This window comes from Nicotiana tabacum, chromosome 11 (assembly GCF_000715075.1).
Source record: "Nicotiana tabacum cultivar K326 chromosome 11, ASM71507v2, whole genome shotgun sequence".
NCBI lineage: Eukaryota > Viridiplantae > Streptophyta > Magnoliopsida > Solanales > Solanaceae > Nicotiana > Nicotiana tabacum.
Window position 1 is genome coordinate 58,648,868 of NC_134090.1, and position 7,292 is coordinate 58,656,159.

The window sequence follows — 7,292 nt, forward strand, 5'->3', positions numbered from 1 at the left end:
CAGTTTGTGAGATTGGATCTTTCGGAGCCCAGTCGGGTTCTAGCTTGTGTGGTTTCTCGGTCTTCCTTATTTGATCGTATCAGGGAGCGTCAGTATGATAACCCTCATTTGCTTGTCCTCAAGGACAAAGTTCAGCATGGTGATGCCATAGATGTGATCATTGGTGATGACGGGGTATTGAGGATGTAGGGTCGGATTTGTGTACCCAATATTGATGGGCTTCGGGAGTTGATTCTAGAGGAGTCTCACAGTTCGCGGTATTCCATCCATCCGGGTGCCGCGAAGATGTACCAGGATTTGAGGCAACACTATTGGTGGATACGGATTAAGTAAGATGTAGTTGGTCTTGTAGCTCGGTGCCTCAATTGTCAGCAGGTGAAGTGTGAGCACCAGAGACCGGGTGAGTTGCTTCAGCAGATAGAGATTCCGGAGTGGAAGTGGGAGCGGATCACCATGAACTTCGTAGTTGGGCTCCCACGGACTTTGAGGAAGTTCGATGCCATTTGGGTGATTGTGGATCGGCTTACCAAGTTCGCACACTTCATTCTTGTATGTACTACCTATTCTTTGGAGCGTATGACAGAGATTTATGTCTGGGAGATTGTTCATCTGCATGGTATTCCAGTTTCTATCATTTCAGATAGAGGTACTCAGTTCATATCACGGTTTTGGAGGGCCGTTCAACATGAGTTGGGTACTCGGGTGGAGTTGAGTACAATATTTCACCCTCAGACGGATGGACAGTTCGAGCGCACTATTCAGATTCTTGAGGATATGCTCTGTGCGTGTGTGATTGAGTTTGGAGGGTCTTGGGATCAGTTCTTGCCATTGGTGGAGTTTGCTTACAACAACAACTATCAGTCCAGTATTTACATGGCACCATATGAGGCTTTATATGGTAGGCGGTGTAGATCTTTAGTAGGTTGGTTTGCATTGGGCGAGGCTAGATTATTGGTCACAGACTTGGTTCAGGATGCTTTAGAGAAGGTTAAAGTGATTCAGGATAGACTCCGTACAGCCCAGTCCAGACAGAAGAGCTATGCGGATTGGAAGGTTCGTGATGTTTCCTATATGGTCGGAGAGTGGGTTCTACTTCAGGTATCGCCTATGAAGGGCGTTATGAGATTTGGGAAGAAGGGGAAGTTGAGTCCGAGGTTTATTGGTCCTTTTGAGATATTGCGACATGTTAGGGAGGTTGCTTATGAGCTTGCCCTACCTCCCAGCTTGGTAGGAGTTCATCCGATATTTCATGTTTCGATGCTCCGGAGGTATCATGGTGATCCGTCACATGTGTTGGATTTCAGTTCAGTCCAGTTGGACAAAGATCTATCTTATGTTGAGGAGCCAGTGAGAATATTGGACAGGTAGGTTAGAAAGCTGAGGTCAAAGAACATTGCATCAGTGAAGGTTCAGTGGCGGGGTCAGTCGATCGAGGAGGCAACCTGGGAGACCGAGCAGGATATGCGCAGCTGTTACCCTCATCTTTTCACTACTTCAGGTATGTCTTTATGCTCATTTGAGGACGAACGAATGTTTTAAGTATGGAAGGATGTAACGACCTGGCCGGTCGTTTTAAGAATTTATGTTCTGATCCCCTATTAACTGCTTTCCCCATGTTTGTTTCTACTGTTGTGAGTTGTCGGGAGGAATTATTGGGAGTTTCGAAGAGTTTTGGGACACTTAGTCCTTAAATGAGAGCTTAAGTTTTGGAAATTTGATCGTAGTTGGAACAGTGTAAAGACGACATCAGATTGGAATTCTGATGGTTCCATTAGCTCTGTTGGGTGATTTCGGGTTTAGGAGCATGTTCGGATAGTATTTTGGAGGTCCGTAGCTAATTTAGGCTTGAAATGCCGAAAGTTAAATTTTTGAAGTTTCCGGTTCGATAGTGAGATTTTGATTCGAGGGTCGGAATGGAATTCCAGAAGTTGGAGTAGCTCCGTAGTGTTGAATGTGACATGTGTGCAAAATTTCAGGTCATTCGGATGAGGTTTGATAGACTTTTTAATCGAAAGCGTATTTTGAGAGTTTTTGAAGTTCTTAGGCTTGAATCCGATGCTAATTGGTTGATTCAATGTTGTTTGATGTATTTGGAAGATCTGTATAAGTTTGGATAGTGGTATATGACTTGTTTGTGCTTTTGGTTGAGATCCCGGGGGCCTCGGGATGATTTCGGGTGGTTAACGGGAAGTTGGAAAGTTGGAATTTGCAGTTGAAGTCTTTTGGGCTGCTGTCATAACCGCATCTGCGGTTGAGAGGCTGCAGATGCGACTCCCGCAGATGCGGAGTCAAGCCGCAGAAGCGGCCAAGAGGAACGTGTGCAGGAACCCGCAAAAGCGGATATCTTACCGCACATGCGTGACCGCAGATGCGGCATATGGGTCGCAGGTGCGTAAAAGGGAGTTTTAAGTGAGAACTGCAGAAGCGGTTCCCCAACCGCAGAAGCGGTATCGTAGATGCAATGGGTTGACCGCAGGAGTGGATTTACTGGGCAGAAAATCAGAGTTTCGAGGGTTCAGTTTCAAAAAGTTAGAAATTGATTTGGGAGCTCGGGATTGGCGATTTTGAGAGGGATTTTCACCTAGGTGTTTTGGGTAAGCAATTCTTACTCGGTTTTGATTGTTTTCCATGAATCTATGCTTAAATTCATCCTTTAAATTCGAATTGGGGTGGAAAAATTAAAGAAAAGTTGGAAACGTTCTTAGACCTAACATTTGAATTTGGATCACGATTTTGATGTCAGATTGGGATAATTTTGATATAAATTAACTCCTGAGAGTATGAGGATTCTGAAAATGTAAATTTTACCTGATTTCGAGACGTGGGCCCGAGGGGCATTTTGGTTATTTTACCTAATTTCGCGTATTAGCTTAGAATTTATTTGTAGAATTAGTTACTTGAAGTGTTATTTACATTATGCAATTGAATTGAATATATTTGGGCCATTTGGAGTCGAGTACTCGTGGCAAAAGCGTGGTTTCGGGTTGATTTTGAGCTGGTTCGAGGTAAGTGGCTTGCCTAACCTTGTGTGAGGGACATTCCCCTTAGGATTAGTATTGCGATAATTGAATGCCTTGTACGTGAGGTGACGAGTGTGTACTTGTGTTAATTGTTGAAAATCCTGTTTTCACTAAAGTAGCTTTAATTGTGTTTTCCCTTTTCTACTTACATTACTTGAAATTTAAGTCTGCTGCTAGCTTAGAGAAGCATGTCTAATTGACTTAACTGCTTTATTTGCTTAACTGTCTTATTTGTATTATGTGAAGCATGCTATGTTAGAAATTCCTGTTTTACCTTGGTATGAAGTTGATGTTTAATTGAGTACTCTTTGGTGTTATTGCTGTGTGCTTTACTTTGGGACTACGGGACGGCATCCCGGGAGATCCCCTGTACGTATTTGACTTAAACTGGAGAGCGGGATACTGAGAGATCCCCATCACTTATATTGAGGATACAAAGAGATCCTTGGGATACCAAGAGATCCCTAGCGTATATTGAGGATACCAAGAGATTCTCGGGATACCGGGAGATCCCTAACATACATTGAGGATACCAAGAGATCCCTAGCTTTTATTGAGGGTACTAAGAGATCCTCGGGATACTGAGAGATCCCCGGTTACTAAAGAGTGGTATTCCTTGTGATTGTGTTGCCTCTGTTTCAGTTGTTATTATCCTTATTATTCTGTATTAGTTCTTATTATTATCTTTCAACTGTACTATTTTATCTTATACTGTCATACCTTATGTTTTATTTAATCTCAGTAAGGCCCTGACCTTCTTCGTCACTACCCGACTGAGGTTAGGCTTGGTACTTACTGAGTACCACTGTGGTGTACTCATGCCCTTCTGCGCATGTTTTTCATATGCTGATCCAGGTACCTCCACTCAGGCTTATCACTCATGAGGCGAGGCGCTTATAGAGACTCCGAGGTATATCTTCCACGACCGCAGACCGAAGAGTCCCTTTCTACTCTCTCCTTTGTATTAGCCCTTCTGTACTTTTGTTTCTTGTTAGACATTCTGGAGTTAGATACTTGTAGACATTCAAAGGCTTGTGATCATGAGATTCCGAGTTTTGGAAAAAATGTATTTAGCTTTCGAGAGTTGTTATTGTGTATGCCAAGTGGCACTTTTAAACACTATTTTTATCTCACTATTTCTCTTTTTAATTGTTTCTTCTGCAATTTGGGTTATTTTTTACATTTTAGGCTTACCTAGTCGTAGAGACTAGGTGCCGTCACGATGGTTTACGGAGGGCGAACCGGGGTCGTGACAGTTCCATTGCTCGAGGGCGAGCAAGAGTTTAAGTGTGGGGTATATTTATATGCATATTGCCTCGCATTTTACTCATGTTTTGTAGATTTCGAATATGTGATGTAATAATTTATGCTAATTCGTGGTATTTTTATGTGTAGGAGTCATACAGAGGTAATGTGGGATAAAAGTGCATGATTTGAAACCAAAAAGGAACAAAAGGAGAAAAGTGGATAGTGCAGCGCCCAAGCTAGCGTGGGGCGCCACTTCCAGAAGCAAGATTTTTTCCCGCGCCAGTTCTAGAACCCCAGGTTACCCTCGATGCTGGATGATGGAAATTTGTCCTACTTCGCTTGGGACAAGGTTATTTCGGCCCAACACGCCCCAAACCCGTATAAAAAGGGTCCTAATCCTATTTTGGAGGGGGGATGGGGACGTTTTTTAGAGTAACTTTTGACTTAGGGAGAGCACAGAGCCGTCGTGTAGGCCGAAATTCATTAGATTCCATCTTCTTCCGCCAAACTTTGTAATTTTTATGTTTTTGTGGATGATTTATCTTTTTGCTACCATGTCTATCTAGAGCTAAACTTCACGCTCTAGGGTTGTGGTTCTTTCATGACTAGTGTTATTCGAATATTAATTTGATTTGTTGATTTATCATACTAGTTTATTCATTCAATCCTGCGCTTAATTACGTGAATACTTGATCACCAATTGAATATTATCTATGAATCTAGAGTTGAACTCGAAAGTGAGAATTCTAGATTGCATATGACAGGATTGATTGAGTTGAGCAAGTTCTTGAACTTGGGCATCGGAGAATTGATTTGCGGTTAGGATAAACATATGCTAATTGCCTTGCTTGGTTATTATACGGAAATTACGAATGCATTCTTGTTGATTCTAACTCTATAGACATATAGGTGTTAGGTTAGCTTGAATAGGCGAGTAAGAACTCGACAGATTCTTATGAGCAGTATTAACCCCGTCAACCAATAAACCAGATAAACTAGTTAATAAATTTAATTGAAGAATACAATAGGATTGTTAGATAGCCCATGACCCTAGATCGTTTTCATCGTATTTATAACATAAAATTCTACTCTTCTCTTGTTTAGAGTTCATTATTTGTTTTCCTTTATTTTCATACACTTCTAGGTTTAATTCTTATTTAGATAATTAGGATAGTGTAATTTAGTTAATAATTGGTAACAAGTCCTCATGAGTTCGATATTCGACTTCTAGTCACTTTATTACTAGACGACCACATATATTTGCGTGAGCGCTTGGCTGCAACAATTTCGCTTATCAATGGAGCAAAATCACTCACCACAGAACATGTTTGATATTTATGTCAACCTTAAGTATTGTACAATTTTTTTCTCAACAATACACCATGTCTTATAACTCCTGCTAATTCTCACCTAGCTCAATATAATTGTGAAGTACATTTTTGTGATTTTTGAATAGGTCAATACTGGAATAAATTTGTCAAATGATTATCCAGGTTAGTAAAATTACGTAATAAAATCACTTATATTGTTGTTGTAATTGTATCAATAAAACCCATTCAATTTAAACTTTGTCTCCTACAAAAGAACTCCGGATGAACCAGAATCCACTTTCTGGCACTGGAAATCTAACTTGGAAGGGACGGGGAAAGTGCATGAATATCCATTGGTTGGGTTGTTATTTAAGTTTCAGTTAGGGTTTATAAAGTGCATGAAATCTATGTCTTTTCCTTCAACATCCCTTAGTTCTTTTTCAACTATACATAATACTTTCAGTCAAAGAACTTATTTTCTTTTACTAGCAATTCAACAATTGATAAAACTTCAACCGTATATATACACCTTCAACAATAAAAGTTCTTTCTATCTCTCTCATTCCAAAGACCACAAAACTCATTTGAACTCCTCATTTCTCAATCACAACAAAAGCTTGAAAATGTTGGCTTTAATTATTCTGTAGAATAAGTATATACACGTTTAAAATTAAAATTATACAGTTCGAACTTCAGGTTACAATGTCCTGAAGTTAAACTGAAAAGTTGAACTTTGGGACGTATCGTCCCTGAAGTTTAAACTTGAAAAATTGAACTTAAAGGCACAATATCTTGAATTTTGAACTAAAAAAATTAAATGTTAGGACACAATGTCCTGAAAATTTAAATTAGAAAACTGAATTTCAGGATATTCTGACCTAAACATCAAACTATCGTGTCCTCAAATATTAAACTGGAAAATTGAATTGCAGGATTGAAAGAAAAGCAACATCTGCCTACTTTTTTTAAGTGGTGGCTAGACACTAAATAATTTTCACGTGTCGAATAAAACTTAAACAGCAATCCAAAAAGTGGCTATCATGTGACATTTATACGGAGGGGAGTGGGGAGTGGACCCTTCACAAATTTTAAAATAATCGGACCCAATACAACTAAACGCACTAGTTATGACCTAATACAAAAAGGGAAATTACGTCTTAAGTAGCTCGTTAAAAAAATTGGTCAATTGATAAAATATTACTAATATTAGTCAAATTAATCAATTAGCTATTTGTAGCAAAAAAATATCAAATTTTTGCTTTGTTTTGAGTGAGTGCTATTAGAATAGATTGAGCACAACTTAAGGAGCTTGAATCTTACTTTTGGAATGATTTGGTGAAGTTTTGAGGTAGTTTGAATTGAAAATTCGAAGTAAAAATTGAACATGAAAAAATAATATGTGTATCACACTGTGTATCATTTGTGTATCACATATGTATCATATTTGTATCAATTATGTATCACATGTATATCCTTGTATACCTGTGTGTGAGATACATGCGTGATACATGTGTCGCAGAAGACTTTTTTGAACTCGATTTAATTACAAATTTTGATACAAAACCAGTCCAAATCACCTCCAATCTTCCTCAAATTTTGTATATTACTTATCTATATAAATTTCAATGAATTTCAATTATACCCATTGAAAAAGTTCCTTTTTTGTTTAGATTTTTGGAATATTATATATATTTTTGTATTTCATCACCTTATT